We start from the raw sequence: 15,934 nt of genomic DNA, 5'->3' as shown, positions 1-15,934 counted from the left end.
ATATATACAACCTGAGCCTATGATGGAGGGGTTCGCAGCATTAACACTCCCAAAGAGTCTTGTTTCTTCCATAGCCACAGCCTTGGTTTCCAGAAGAGGAGTAAAAAATGTACGATATCCACCCTGAGAGGTCTTTTATCCAGTAGACCTCGTAGACCAGCCTCCACTGCTGGTCCTGCAGATCACAAATTCAATAAATAATAATATTCCATGTCAGTTGAGCTGCCAGAGCTTTCCACTGTTGTTATTAAATGTTGCACTGTGTATTTTTTTAAAAAATGAATCCCATGTGTTTTTGTATAAATGTGTGCTTATTATAATGCATGTTTTTTGTTATTTGTTTTGTTTGTTTACCTTTGCTCATGCCCTTAAATATGTTACACATCGCTTGGAGACCTTTTTGTGTAACAAATGTCTAGCATGTCTGGGAAGTTCAATAAATAATAACAACAATAAAGCTATTTCAAAGGGTCCTGCGGTGGGGAGGGGCTGTAGCTCAGGGCTGGGGAACCTGTACCTCCAGGTGTTCCTTGACTGCAATTCCCATCAGTCACAAGAGTTGGGGATGATGGGAGTTGTAGTCCAATGTCTGGACTACAACCCTACTCCAGCCCTACTCTGGGTGGTAATGCGTATCACTTGGCCAGCTTCAAAATGTGGTACGCCAGCCTTTCAAGGCTGGAGTCATTCTGCTGAAGGAGGGCCCTGGACCTCTGCACCCAAGTCCTGCGCTATCACAGAATTGTACAGTTGGAAGGGTCCTCTAAGGCTCACCTAGTCCAACCCCTTGCAAAGGAAGAGGGAACACAGAAAGCACTGGCCAGATGGTCATGGTTCTCAAAGACTGCTTGAGTATCTTTCTTCTTTTTGTCAGGATGTGTCACAGTCCAGTCTACGGGCGATCAAAGTCCCGGCTGAAGATGTCGGGACCGGGGGCAAGATGGCAGGGTGGGAGCAGGAATGAGAGTCCAGAAGCCAGAGGTCCAAGGGTCATGAAGTCAAGGCTCCGAAGGTCGAGAAGCAGGGCATTAAGAAGCCCAAGGCAGGAAGCGTGTTGCTGTGGCAAAGAGCCGAAGGGAAATGCTGACCTTATATCCCTTCCCGGCTCTTGCCACCAGGTGCAGTGAGTTACCAAGCAGCCTCACCTGTGCGGATGCACCTTGCCTCTCCAGAACAAACTTAGGAAGGCCCCAATCCTGCAAAGCCCTACTGGTCACAGGGCCTAGCTCCTGCATGTACTCCTGACAGTGTAATTGGCTAACCTTTGAATAGATAGAGGGAGTGTGTGTCAGGGTCTGAAGATGAGGACTGGGGAATGCATTCTATGGCAGACCAGCTTCTCTCCGATGGAGAGCTGGAGGTGGAAGAGTTTCCACACACACCCTTATCCACAGAGTGTTCAGAAGCAGAGAGAAAGAGACAGAAACTGAACAGCTTAGGAAAGAATTGCGCGATAATGACAAGGGAGCAAGAAGGGAGAGGGCAGCTAGTGAAGACGTCACTTGAGAGTGTGGGGGACCCCCCTCACCACGGACTAGGAGGTCCTAGCTATAAGAGAGCAAAGGAGGCAGAAGGGGGGGAGGAACTTCCCGTTGGTACCTTAACTGCTGCAGAAGTCAGAAGGAGGATTTAGAGCAGCCAACTGGCCTCCCTGTGGAGGGCTGTATATTTGTGCTTGCAACATGAGGCTGTAATAAAAGCAGTGTTTCCCAACCTTGGGCCTCCAGCTGTTTTCGAACTACAATTCCCATCATCCCTGACCACTGGTCTTGCTAGCTGAGGATTATGGGAGTTGTAGTCCAAAAACACCTGGAGGCCCAAGGTTGGGAAATGCTGCTAAAAGGACTATAAATCTATCAACTGCTCATTAATTCTTATCTGCAAAATTTCCGAAGAGGGAGGAGGACTCTCCACCCCTGGCAGCGAGAGAGATTTGTTGAAAGCAGTAGCAGGGAGCTTTGGGTCAGAGGGCCAAATGCAGGCCTCTGGGCTGCTCGATCTGGCCCTCAGGATTCACCCCAAACCACCTCCTCTCTCTGCAGCCCTCGCTGGCTATTGTTTTGCAACGAAGTGTTTTTACCTGGCTGGAATGTGTCCTTAGGAACTCTGATAACGCCTCTTGCTTGTCAGAACAGAGGACATGGAGGTTTGCGTGAGTGTGTACAAACTAGCCTACTGTAGAAAGGGAACATTTACATCCATTACCCTGCCCAGTTTTACCCCCAACCCTGTCCATGATAAGAAAAGATGAGAGGCTTGCAGGATGTGGCCAACAGCCTTCTGGCTCAGCACCCTGGTCAACCAGAATGGCCTGAGTGCATCACTGGCATGCAGCATTTGAAATCTTTCGCAGAAGGGAATGTGCTCCCCTTCCCCTGGTTTAAGGTTTCTTCTCCTGATTCCAAGAGACCACACCTCATCTTGGAAGGGTAGCAAGAGTAGGTGACGGAGATAGCACAATTCACCCGGTGATCTTCCAGGCTGAGTATGGATTTGATGCTGGGGTCCGTTGGTCCTGCTTTGACACTCAAACCGACTTGTTTGCAAGGTGCAAACACGGGAGAAAATGTGCATGGAAAACTGCAGCCTGGATTTGCATCGTAGAAGGAGCTGCAGTCAGATTTGCAGGGTGCTTACATGTCATGGACTGGCTGGGAGGAAGAAGGCTCAGAGGAAGAAGGCTCAGAGCCAGGGGAGTGGTGGTGGGACAATGATGTGTGGTCAGAGGGAGAAGAGGAAGCCTGCTGGAAGGAGGAGATGTCAGAAGCTGTAGTGGCAACAGAGTTTAGTGAGCAGGGAGAGTCTGTGGCAAAGAGAAGTCCAGAAGCAGTAGCAGAAGAGGAGAGAGGTCAAGAGGCTGAGATGAATCAGGCTGGTGAAGAAGCCAGGAGATCTCCCCATCCTGCTATGACTAGCTCCCCTCTCCCCTGGTTTCCCAGAACCCAAAGAGGTATGAAGAGGGAGGAGCGGAGACAGGTGTGCCAGCAGAGTCTCAGATTGCTTAGGAAGGACCCAGGAGAGGAGGAGACATAGGCAGTTGTGGGAAGGTGGGGACTGCCAGTGCCCACAACTGCCTCATAGGGGCATGATCTACCAGGAAGAGTTGCTGTGCTCATTAGGCTGGGCACTATTGAGTAGCTCTTGTTTCTTCTAATAAAGAGTTAACTCTATGTTTCTGAATGTGTTGGAAGCCGCCCAGAGTGGCTGGGGCAACCCAGCCAGATGGTCAGGGTATAAATGATAAAATTATTATTATTATTATTATTATTATTATTATTATTATTATTATTATCTTCACTTACTCTGTGTAATTGATTGCTGGCCCACTCCTGACTCCTGAACCTGACATTAGGTGCTTTAGGAACTCATGGTCTCATGTATGCTTTCTTTTGAGTTCCTTAGATCTGCTTAGCCTGTACCAAAATTGCCGGTGGGGGACCTGTTTTATCCTGCGAAGGATTGTGGGTGGTCGAGACTCCCTACCTGAAACCCTGGAGATCTGCTGCCACTCATTGCGGACACCACAGAGCTAGACAGGCCCCATGGTTTAACTTGGCCTGACTTAGTATGCAACTTGTTGTTGTTGTTCCACTGCACAGAGAAGTGCCTAAAGGCACATTGGGAATTTCAGCAAGAGCCAATCTCCATCCGTCCCCGAGCCATTTTGCATAAAAGAACATCAAGGGCTGTAATAATATTTTTAGATGCGCAGTACATTTGTTTAATTATTCTACACCAACTGTTGATAGGATTTGCATAGTGCTTAAAATAACCCCAAATCACTGATTCTAATCTACACCGTCTCTGCTCGCCGGATGAATGAGCTACAGTCTTGCTCAGATCTGCTCTCCAGACCTTCGATATCTAGGAACTCCAGTTTCGCACACAATCGCTTGCAAAGAAGATGAGGCCTTGCATTCCAGCTTGGTCACGTTTCGGGATGCTTATTTTAATTTGCTTGCAGAGTGGCTGCTGTCGTGCAAAATGCTCGCTTTCACTCAGCAGACAGACCGCTTGGAAATCCTTACTCAAATGGCACCGTGTACAAGCACTCTGGCAGACCACGTTTTGGAACGTTTATCTCAATTAGCTAATGGAGGAGTTGCAAAACATGCAGAGCACGTTCTCGGCCACCGAGCCACAGCCCTTCATTTAAATGATCAACAAGTTCAAGGCAGCACAGGTTTATTCAATAGGAAGTCCCACGGGGTTCAGGGCTGGGTGTGGCAAATCTGACAACATGGGGTTTCTCTTGGTTTCTCACTTTTCCAGTCTTAAATTCAGTCCTCTGCATCTCTACATCAGGTTGAGGTCTTGGTGAAAATTCACGAGCATCTTAGTACAAATTTCTCCTAATGTACACCTTTTCGCAAAGCAATTTTGGTATGTCACTTTCACTAATATATGCATTTTTTCTGCACATTTTTACCCTGCTATGTGCATTTTTGGTATACATTACAATGATCCCTGTAACCACTTCAGGTTACAGATGCTTCAGGTTACAGACTCCGCTAACCCAGAAATAGTACTTCAGGCTAAGAACTTTGCTTCAGAATGAGAACAGAAATTGCGCAGCGGCGGCATGGCAGCAGTGGGAGGCCCCATTAGCTAAAGTGGTATCCCAGGTTAAGAACACTTTCAGGTTAAGAATGGACCTCCAGAACAAATTAAGTTCTTAATCCGAGGTACCACTGTACTTGGCTGGATAATTGTGAAAATTCAGAGAAGTGCAAATCTCAAAGGATGGCTGTGTTTCAGTTTGCATGTTGTTTCAGGAAGTGCCAAATTAGGCAGGTTCGCCTTTAAATGTGAACTGAGTCTCCCATCCAAGTACTAACCAGGCCTAACCCTGCTTAGCTTCCGAGATCAGACGAGATCGGGCGTGTTCAGGGTAGTATGGTCAGCCATTTGGTGTTAAAAAAAGGACAGAATTTTCTTTATGTATGCTACAACAGCAGCAATAATACTTATTGCAAAGTATTGGAAGACACAAGATCTACCCACTCTGGAAGAATGGCAGATGAAGGTGATGGACTATATGGAATTGGCGGAAATGACCGGCAGAATCCAAGACCAGGGAGAAGAGTTGGTGGAAGAAGATTGGAAGAAATTTAAAGACTATCTACAGAAATATTGCAAAATGAATGAATGTTAGAATGATGTTGGATTGAGGTTAAGGGGCTTTTAGTAATAATGTCATGAAGGAATATGCAAAAACGGATTGTTAAAAGGTGAAAATTTAAAGTTATAATATATTAAGATCAAAGATAAGGATAAAGGTAAAGAGGGAAAGGATTTGCTGGATAAATAAATTGGATTGGAATACAAAGAGGGGAGGTGTGGGGAGGTCCGGGAAACAAGCAAATGCAAGACAAGTTATGAAAGATTGAATTGTTCTTAATTGTTCTTTATTTTTGTATTTTTCTTTTTCCCCCCTCTTTGTAATGTTTTGAAAATCTTAATAAAATATTATGGGGGGGGGGGATAATAAATGTGAACTGAGTCAAATTTCTCCTCCATCTGTAGTTCAGTAGGACTTTTTCGCAGGTGTAAGCTGCTCAGGGTGTCTGAGGCAGCCTAGTCAGATGAGCAGAGTGCAAGTAATAAATTATTATTATAGGGTCCCAGGCTTAGGCTGCAATCCTGCACTCAGCTGCTGGGGAGTAAATCTTACTGTGCACAATTGGATTCACTTCCCAAGTAAGCATGCATCTTGGACCTGAGGGTTTCTTTCATTTGAGTTTGGCTGCTGTCGAATATGAAAATGTGGTGCAATGGTAAGAGAGCAGGAGAGATCAGGGTTCGAATCACCACTCAGCCATGAAGCTCACTGGGTGACCGTGAGGGGCAGCCACTGTCTCTCAGCCCAACCTCCCTCACAGGGCTGTTGTGAGGATAAATTGAGGAGGGGAAAGGAGAGTATATAAATGTAATAAATAAACATTTAAACCACAATCACATCATGTTAAACAGCTGAGGCTCCCCTCCAGAGAATCCTTGGGGACTGTAGTTCATTAAAAGTGCTGAAAGTTGTTAGCAAGCCCCTAAATTCCCAGAATTTCCCAGGAAGAATCGATTGTTAAATCAATCCTGGGTGAGAGAAAAGAGAAGATACCTCTTCTACAATAACACCTTCTGAAATACTTTAGAACTGCTTTTTGGACTACAACTCCCATCATTGCTTGCTAGAAGCACCAGGGGTCAGGGATGATGGGAATTGTAGTCCAAAGTTTGGGAAACCCTACTTAAAAAGTAACGTCCAACAATAAAATGTGCTCCTTTTATTCTTTGGAGCAATTGGGTTCTCTCCTATGCAAATTTGATTGACTAACTCATTCATTAATGGACGAAAATTCTTGCTGTTCTTGTTAATCTGGTGACAATGTGAATGTCAATGTACATATTTGTATGAACTACATATTTGTCTTAAAGCGACCTCCATTGTTCTTCCTTGTCAGGGACTGTGCGGAGGAGGGCGGCACAGATGAGGAATGGTGGGAGCCCCCCCCCCCCATGCTCTGGATCTGGATCCTGAATCTTCCCAGGAGCAGGAGGACAGTATAGATTTGGAACAGTGGTTTGCAGAGGGACATAGTTCAGAAGACCGAAGTTGGGAAGAACTGGGTGATGAACAGCTAGGAGAAGAAGAACTGGGAGAGTGAGAGTTAACAGAATCTCTTTCACTGGAAAGCCTCCATCGGCTCAGCCCAAGGTCACAAAGAGCAGATAAGGTGGCAGCACAGAAAGCACAGTGGTTGTGAGATCAGGTTGCAAGGCGCAGAAGTGACATGGGTGACTAGGGGTGAAGTGGGTGGAACCCTTAATTGGGAGCACCTCCATTCCGAGAAATGGATTCTTTGTTTTCTCTCGCTGGTAAGAGACTCCTTTCGCTTTGTTCTGCTTATTTACTGCCAAAGGTGGGGGGGGGGAGGAAACTGAGCCCCTGAAGCCTGACATTCCTCCACTGCCATAGGCAGTATGTCTCTGAATACCAGTTGCTGGGAATTGCAAGTGAGGAGAAGGTCGTTGCACTCAGATCCTTTTTGCAGGCTTCCCAGGGTCACCCTGTGAGAACAGGATGCTGAATTAGACGAGCTATGGGCCTGATCCAGCAGGCTCTTCTTATCTTCTGATCACTGTGATCCTGCTCCATAGAGCTGACCTCTCCCTGTCTTTTGGACAACTCTCTGGAGCATAGTGCAGCACAACCACCACCTACAAAAACACAGGTGCCAATAGATGCTATATTCCTTTGCACGTCAGCCATCAAACACAGCCATGCATTCAATGTCATTGGTCATCAAGCCTAGGCAGATACTGCAAGCCATTGCATGTCAGCCGTCAAACAACCAGTTGCTATATGCCATTGCATGGTTAACATTATCCAAAAAAATCAGCCATCAAACACAGCCATGCATTCAATGTCATTGGTAATTAAGCCTAGGCAGATACTGTAGGCCATTGCATGTCAGCCATCAAACAACCAGTTGCTATGTGCCATTGCATGGTTAGCATTATCAAAAACCGCCAATGCAGCTCGATAAATCCCACCTCGTCTATGAAACAATCCCCAATGCTAACTGCCCATATTCTCTCTTCTACTTCTGAGCCACCCCCATCGCCCCCCTGCACCCACCCATCCCTGCTTCGCTTCCTCCCAGCAACGGCCTCAGAAGCGGAGCCGATTAATCCTGCTGCATTGGCGGAGCAGATCTGACTCAATTAGCTGCAGCTCGGAGGCTCGGGCGACAGCTCTGGGACGGCTTCCAAGTCTCATTCATCACCGCAGAAAATTCTCGAAGCCGGAGAGCCGAGGAATAGAGTGTTCTGTGTTCCCAGAGCTAAGGCGTTGGGGGGGGGGGCAGAGAGCAAGGGGGCACGATGCCAAGCAATCTTAGGTTGGCTTTGGAGAACTATTTTGGAAAAGGTCTCTCTGCACGTGGTGGGCCTCCCCAGGGCAAAGGAAGGCTAGCGCTCACCCTGAACCCCTTCCAATTATTGCCTTTTTGTATTCTGGTGGCATAAGAAGGGGTGAATCTACCCATTTCAGTTTCTCTCGCTTTCTAATTTTTCCAATCTCATTTAGGCTGCCTATCCACTTACACATTTAAAGTACATAGATTCCCGCAAAGAATCCTGGGAACCATAGTTTGCCCTTATACAGAGCACCCTTAATAAACTACAGTTCCCAAGAATCTGGGGGTGTGCTTTAAGCATATGGTGTGAATGCAGCCTTAGTTGTTTCTAAGACTTCTTTCTTCCCCTTCCCCAGGATGTCCCAGGAGGAATAACAGCAATAAAATATACAATTATAAAAACAGATAAAAGCCATTGCAATTATAAAACAGGTAAAACTGTTCCAAGTGGGAACAGGATGGTATAAAGCCAGCCAAAGACGTGTGTCCCACAAAACAAAATACCTTTAACTCTCAAGGGCCAGGTTAACAATATCCAAAGGCCTGGATAGCTTAGTTGGTTAGAGCATGGTGCTGATAGTGTCAAGGTTGCAGGTTCGATCCTTGTATGAGACGGTTGCATATCCCTGCATTGCAGGGGGTTGGACGAGATGGTCCTCAGGAATTCCTTCCAATTCTGGAATTCTAAAGTTCAATTCACTGCATTTCTACACCAGTTTGCAATAAAAAATAAATAGCCCTCGTGAAAATTGACCCATTTCACAGAATCACAGATTTGTGGGGTTCAGAGAGACCCCGAGAATCACCTGCAATGCTGGAATAACAGCTCAAGAATCCCTGATAGATGGCTGTCCAAGCTCTGTTTGGAAACCTCCAATGAAGGAGATTCCACCACCTTCCGAGGTCGTGTGGTGTAGTGGTTAAGAGCGGTGGACTCGTAATCTGGTGAACCGGGTTCGCTTCCCCGCTCCTCCACATGCAGCTGCTGGGTGACCTTGGGCCAGTCACACTTCTCTGAAGTCTCTCAGCCCCACTCACCTCACAGAGTGTTTGTTGTGGGGGAGGAAGGGAAAGGAGAAGGTTAGCCGCTTTGAGACTCCTTCGGGTAGTGATAAAGCGGGATATCAAATCCAAACTCCTCCTCTTCTTCCTCTTCGTCCCTTCCACTGTCGAACAGCTCCTGCCCTCAGAATGTTCTTCCTAATGTTTGGTCAGGATTTCCTTTCTTGCCATTTGAATCCGTTGGTTCAGGTCCTCCCCCTCTGGAGCATCAAGAAACGAGCTTGCTCCATCTTCCATGTGACAGTACTTCAGATATTTGATGACAGTACTTCAGATATTTGAAGATGGCTATCATATCACCTCTCAGTCTCCTCTTCTCCAGGCTAAACATTATCCCTCAACCGTTTCTTATGAGCAGTGCCAGATTTACGTATAAGCTAAACAAGCTATAGCTTAGGGCCCCACTCTCTTGGGGACCCCAAAAAAAATTAAAGGAAAAAAACACACCTGGATGTACATTTCCAAAATATAAGATAAAAAACAAATAAATAAAACCTACATACAGCAACAGTGTTTTGTGTTGTGTAAGCTCCTATTTGCTACCTGCAAAATGCTTTAGATACCTATTAGGTCCATAAATTACCATTTAGCATATTTGTTGTTGTTTAGTCGTTTAGTCGTGTCCGACTCTTTGTGACCCCGTGGACCAGAGCACGCCAGGCACTCCTGTCTTCAACACAAAAAACGGCGGCAATTTGTTGTTGACAAAGGACAGCTGGACATATAAAGGGTCCCATTACCTTTAGTAGCTGAGGGCCTCATCAAACCTAAATCTGGCCCTGCTTATGAGGCAGACTGTTGATCATCTTGGTCTCTGTCCTCTGCATATGTTCCAACTTCTCAACATCCTTCTTAAACTGTGGTACCCAAAACTGGACTCAGAACTCCAGCTGACAGTTGACCAAGGCAGAATAGAGTTCTGCTACTGCTTCCCTTGATCTGGACGCTGCTTCTGTTTGAGAGTACACACATTTCTGCTAATGCACAGACTTTAGTGTGAAATTTTGCCTAAATTAGACATTCTTACCAGAAACGTCCCCTAATATAATGCACTGTAGCATGTTATTTTGACTGTGCTACATACCAATAGGCACACATCCCCCCGATATGCACATTTTTAAAAGAACACAGTTTTGGATCAGAAGACTGCATCATGAAATTGAGAGAAGACCCAGTCTTGAAGGCTTGCTGTGTTTCCATCCACATGTGGTTTCAGGAACTGCAGATCTGGGTGGGTGTGCTGGCCCTGGGGATAACCTGAGAAACACGGTCCAGGTCAGGTCCCAAATCTGAAGGTTCCGCTAGGAGTCAGTCCAACACGGCCAAGGCAGGATACGAGGCAGGAAACCAGGCAAGGACAGGTACAGGATCTCAGGCAGGATCTGGCAAACAGCAATTTTGCTCCCGCAACCTGGGGCGGGGTCTGACAGCCTTTTATCTTTGTTGGGGTAACAGCCGGTCCTGATCCCCTGGCAACTCACTTCCCTGTTTCGCCCGAAGGCGAGCACTCCTCCTGCGAGTACTCAGGTCTCTCCTTCTCGCAGACCTGGGTCTCTGCAGCTCGGAAGACTTCGGTAGGTTACTAGACCCAGGGGCACCTCAGCTTCCCCTGACCAAACCAGTAGTGGAGCAGCTGTAAGTGATGGCCCAGCTGAAGGCAACGAGGTAATCCCCGCATCTGGAGCCAGGGCAGGCTCAGGCCCCTGACTCACCCCATCTGGTGTTTGTTGCAGAGGAACCTGTGTAGACTGGGACCAGTGGCGTAGCGTGGGGGGTGCAGGAGGGGCCAGCCGCACCGGGCGCAACATCTGGGGGCTAGGGTTAGGGGGCGCAAATCCACAGGTTAGGGGGCGCAAATCCATGGGTTAGGGGGCGCAAATTACTTACCTTGCCCCGGGTGCTGACAACCCACGCTACGCCACTGCTGGGACTCTTCAGCATCAGGTCCCAGACTGGGTTCAGATGATGTCTGAAGCAAAGGATCCAGTGCAGATTGAGGCTCCTCTGGTTCCGAGTCTGAGCCCGAGACCCCGGCCATCACAGTGGGTTTGCATTAAAATGTGACCTGAACTTAATTTCTCCCTCCGCGGACCCCCACCTCCAGCAACGAGGGCTTAATGCTCACTTGTGTCAGGCCTGAATCACCTCCCGCTCCAGATTGGGGAGCTCATCAGATGGATGAGCTCTCCCCGCAGCTCGCCAATAAAAAAAATTCCTCCACATGGAAAACTAGCCTAAGCTTCTCCCCCAACAAGTTATAAGGCTGTAACCTTAAGCATGCTTACTTGAAAGTTAAATCGATAGGACTGTCTTCAGAGATGGTGTGTTTTGAGATGGGAGCATTAAAATGAAATACGCAGTTCATTCTCTGTCAGGAATCTGCCGTGAGAGAAAGCCTCCCTCCCCGTTCAGAAATGCACTTTGCCCCCTCTGTAAGACACGCACATGTGCCGGAACATTTCCGCATACCTCCACAGGGGCTAGAAGCGTGGTTTTTAAAATATGGAACCAAGGCTTAGCTTTGATCTAGATTGGGAGCGGGAGACTTCCCCCTGCCAGGTTTTTGGCTCATTAAGCAGGGAGAGCCTGGAAGTTCAGGATGTTGGTGTCTGGATCTTTGTGTGGCTGCCCCTTGTGTTGAACCCCTGAACTGCAGGTGACAGTCTTTTCTGTGAAGTACCTTCAGGCCCTAGACCAGGGGTCAGCAAACTTTTTCAGCAGGGGGCCAGTCCACTGTCCCTCAGACCTTGTGGGGGGCCAGACTATACAGTGGTACTTGAGGTTACATACGCTTCAGGTTACAGACTCCGCTAACCCAGAAATAGTGCTTCAGGTTAAGAACTTTGCTTCAGGATGAGAACAGAAATTGTGCTCCGGCGGCGCGGCAGCAGCAGGAGGCCCCATTAGCTAAAATGGTGCTTCAGGTTAAGAACAGTTTCAGGTTAAGTACGGACCTCTGGAACGAATTAAGTACTTAACCTGAGGTACCACTATATTTGGGGGGGGGGGATGAACGAATTCATATGCCCCACAAATAACCCAGAGATGCATTTTAAATAAAAGGACACATTCTACTCATGTAAAAACACGCTGATTCTTGGACCGTCCACGGGCCGGATTTAGAAGGTGACTGTGCCGGATCCGGCCCCTGGGCCTTAGTTTGCCTACCCATGTCCTAGACTGTCTGTCCACTGAGGCTGGCCATGGGACAGGAAAGAGTATAAAAGGCTTCCTGTTCCATTTGAGTCATTCTTAGAATCATAGAGTTTGAAGGGACCCTGAGGGTCATCCATTCCAACCCCTGCAATGCAGAAATCTCAGCTAAAGCATCCATGACAGATGGCCATCCAATCTCTGCTTAAGCAGAGTCCCAGCCTCCTGAGGGAGTCTGTTCCACTGTCAGACAGCTCTTACTGTCAGAAAGTTTTTCCATATGTTTAGTCAGAATCTCCTTCCTAGTAACTTAATTGCATTGGTTTGAGTCCTACCCTCCAGAGCAGGAGAAAACAAGTGTCCTCCATCTTCCATGTGGCAGCCCTTGAGATATTTGAAGAGGGCTATTGTATTTCCTCTCAGTCTTCTCTTTTCCAGGCTAAACATACCCAGCTCCTTCAACCACTCCCTTGACCTGGACACTATACATCTGTTGATGCAGTCTAGAATAGCATTAGGGTCGTTGCTTTTTGCTACTGCTGCTGCTGCATCACACTGTTGACTTATGTTAAGCTTGTGGTCCACTAAGATCTCTAGATCCTTTTCACGTGTACTGCTAGTAAGCCAGGTGTCCCCCATCCTGTATTTGTGCATTTAGTTCTTCCTGCCTAACTGCAGAACCTTATATTTCTCCCTACTGAAATTCATTTTGTTAGCTTGGGCTCAGTTCTCCAATCTGTTATGGTTCTCTCTGAGCTCAGGTGTGTTCCTGAATCTGGTTTCTGGCTTGCTTCTTGACCCTACCTCGGTGGTGGAGAATGAAGTCCAGTTAACAGGCTAGGGAGCAATACCTTGCTCACCCACCCACCAGGCCAAATTGGACAGGTGGGTGGAGCTACCTACCTGTCAATCACCTGACACCACAATGACATCAAGTGAGCCATTTTTGCCCATGCAGACGATCAGCTGGTCTCCAGGCCCTGCCTAGCGCCATGTGTGTGGCCCCTGAGTCCCCCAACGATCAGCAGATTGCCAGTACTGTGTGCAGGGCTTTGCAGGAGCCAACAATCAGTTGATGGTTCTCCTCTTCTGCCATTTTACACTTAAAACAACCCTGCAAGGAAGGTTAGGCTGAGAAGCAGCGACTGGCCCAAAGTGACCCAGTGAGCTGGAAATTCAGTCCTTGGCTGGATCTAGACACATCAAAAAAATGTTTCAGGAAAACGTGCTGTAAAGCTCACAATGCAAAATAATTGTCAAAGAATCGAACTCTACAGTGCCCTCTGGTGTCACAGTGTTATAACGCATTTAGAACATTTTTTTTTTACTAATGTAGCTGAGTCCCTTGTCTCAACACTCTAACTACTACATCACACTGGCTCTTTCCCCTCCCAATTATATCCTCGCAACAACCTGGTGAGGTAGCTTGGGCTGAGTGGGGGATTTGAACTCTGGTCTCCCAGTACCAAGTCTAACACTCTAACCATTACACCGCCTCTGGGCCTCCTTGCGACGGATGGTCTCCTTGCTAGCAAATCCTAAGAACAGCTAGGAAACAGGACAATCGCCAGTGGCTTCCTGCTGCCTCTTCCCACGTGGAGGACACTTTCCTCCCTGTTCCTTCCCTATCGCAGCTCATTTGCCAGGTACCCCCATTCTCAGCTCAGCGGGAACTCCCTACGGGACTCACTAATGTTGCTGCAACATCCCCCACAGGGGTTGACAACAACGAACTCACCCTCTCTGTGGCTCCAAGCAATTGGAAACTCTGCTCTCTTGTTGCATCACACCCTCATGCACACACACACACCCATTAAGGTCTCCAGGCTCCTAATGAGTCCCAGGCAAGCACTCACAAATGTGGCTCTAGGAAACGATAATTGGCTAAGGAAGACAGGAAGAAACCAGCAGCATCTGCCCTAAGGGACATTCCATCAACTGGCTCAGCATCTGATCCAGTCCCTGGTGTGCTGGGGGGGGGGGCGGAGAGAGAGAAAATGATAGAATCAAAGGACTGAAGGGGGTTCTTGTTGACACCATCTACACCAAACTTCTGTCTGATCTAGAGTAGCTCCAAATGATGTCCTCCAGCCTCTGCTTGGAGACTTCCAGGGAAGGAAAGCTCACCTCCTTCCTTGGTCCCTGATTCTGTTCTCAAGCTGCTCCCACCTTCAAGACATTCCCCTACAGCATATTTGCAGGAAAGTGGTGGATGGCTAATGAAGGATCCTTTATGAGAGGCAGGGAAGGAAAAATCTCCCAGGGTGGGGGTCCAGGAGAAGACATTGAAGCTCCCAGCTGAGAGCTGGGAACGTCCACCCCCTTTTGTGTGAAATAAGGGTTAAGATCTACTCCTGACAATGGGCTTTAGATTCTCTCTCTCTCTCTCTCTCTCTCTCTCTTTCCTTTTCTCTTTCTCTTTCTCTTTCTCTTTCTTTCTCTCTGTCTCTCTTTTCCCTCCTATTTCCTCCCTCCCTTCTTTCTTTTCATTTCCTTTCTTCTCTTCTCTTCTCTTTTCTTTTCTAGATTAGTTTGGCTTTTATTGCATTGTGTGCTGAAAAATTTCAATAAAAATTCAGATTTTAAAAAAGACATTTCTCCTGCAGTGGTGGCCATGGGTGTAGTCAGGATTTATATTAGGGACCAGGAGTTATGTTGGGGGCAGAACCAAGCTACCTGCCACGCAATTGGTCAGTTAGTTGAGTATTTTTATTTGCTTGCTTGATTCTCCCCCCTGGCCACCATGGTGGTGGTCCCAAATTGGGAAGGCATTAAGAGAGCATTAGGCAAATTCATGGAGAAGGCTATCAAGGGCCACTAATCCTGATGGATGTTCTACCTCCCCTGTCAGAGACAATATGCTTCTAAATGCCAGGTGCTGCAAACTGCAGGAGGGGAGAGTTGCTCTCGCACTCGGGTCCGGCTCTTGGCCTCCCCTTAGGTATCTGGTTGGCCCCTGTGAGGGCAGGATGCTGGACTGCATGGGACACTGGCCTGATCCAGCAGGACTCTATGTTTCTAATGCTCAAGTGAAATCTAACCTCCTTTAACTGCATGAGAGCTAATTGTGCCCTGTGGATGTGCAGCGAAGAACACATCTTTGCCCTCTTTTGTGTGACAGACCACCCAAAATTTGATGGACACCATCATGCTCTCCGTTGAGTCTTCTGTTCAACAGGCTAACCATGCCCTGTTCCCTCAACCCTTCCGCACAGGACTTCTTTCCCATATTCCTGTCCTTGAACTCTGATAATCTTGGCTGTGAATCCTGGAAGACCTGCTCCCTGCCCTGCAAGCCTTTTCCCACCTAGCCTGGTTGGGTGGGGCCGTGACTGACTCCAGCTACAAAATCTGAGACAGCTGGAGAAGCCAAAGATCATACCTTTCAGTAGTTTCTGGTGTGGGGCAGATGTTGTATCTAGACTCCCGCTCCCCAGCTGCCCTTTTCTACTTAGAAATCTTCTTGTGCAAATTGCTGGAAGTTATTTTTACCCCTGCTTTGACGGACTGGCACATGGATTTATTGAGGTCATGTTTTCCCACAAGTTTCATTTTTGCAGCAAATCACGTTCAGTCCAGGGACCTGGGCTGAATCAAACTTCTTTTCTAAGTATATGCAGCCGTCAAAGCTTGCTGTTTTAAAGAAAAAAAGGGGGCAGAAGTGAAATAAAGGCAGGTTGTGTTCTTGGTCATGCAGGACCCAGATTTTTGTCTTGGGAGGAAGGAGGAAGCCGCAGAAGCTGGGCCTGACGTTCGGCTTCCGAGGCAAAGTTCGCAAACCGGAACACCTACTTTTTAACGTT

The 15,934-nt window shown here is 47.5% G+C and overlaps 2 long non-coding RNA genes across 2 annotated transcripts in view; one reads left to right on the top strand and one right to left on the bottom strand.

Moving 5' to 3' along the window:
* LOC310667108 overlaps positions 1-15,928 on the top strand; it is a 38,477-nt gene extending 22,549 nt beyond the window's left edge. Inside the window, exons 3-4 of the long non-coding RNA XR_014506174.1 lie at positions 6,459-6,873; positions 15,829-15,928. This is a non-coding gene — a long non-coding RNA (uncharacterized lncRNA). The remainder of the gene's footprint in view (positions 1-6,458; positions 6,874-15,828) is intronic.
* Positions 3,698-9,163, bottom strand: LOC310667109. The gene is made up of 3 exons (XR_014506175.1): positions 8,421-9,163; positions 5,500-7,215; positions 3,698-4,813 (listed from the first exon to the last, which is right to left on the bottom strand). It is a non-coding gene; the product is annotated as an uncharacterized lncRNA (long non-coding RNA).
* Positions 15,929-15,934: the final 6 nt, after the last annotated feature.

The sequence above is a fragment of the Podarcis tiliguerta genome (genome assembly GCF_965153285.1).
Source record: "Podarcis tiliguerta genome assembly, chromosome: 16".
Classification (NCBI taxonomy): domain Eukaryota; kingdom Metazoa; phylum Chordata; class Lepidosauria; order Squamata; family Lacertidae; genus Podarcis; species Podarcis tiliguerta.
The sequence above is the reverse complement of the archived record's forward strand: the minus strand, read 5'-3'. Positions and strand labels throughout refer to the sequence as shown.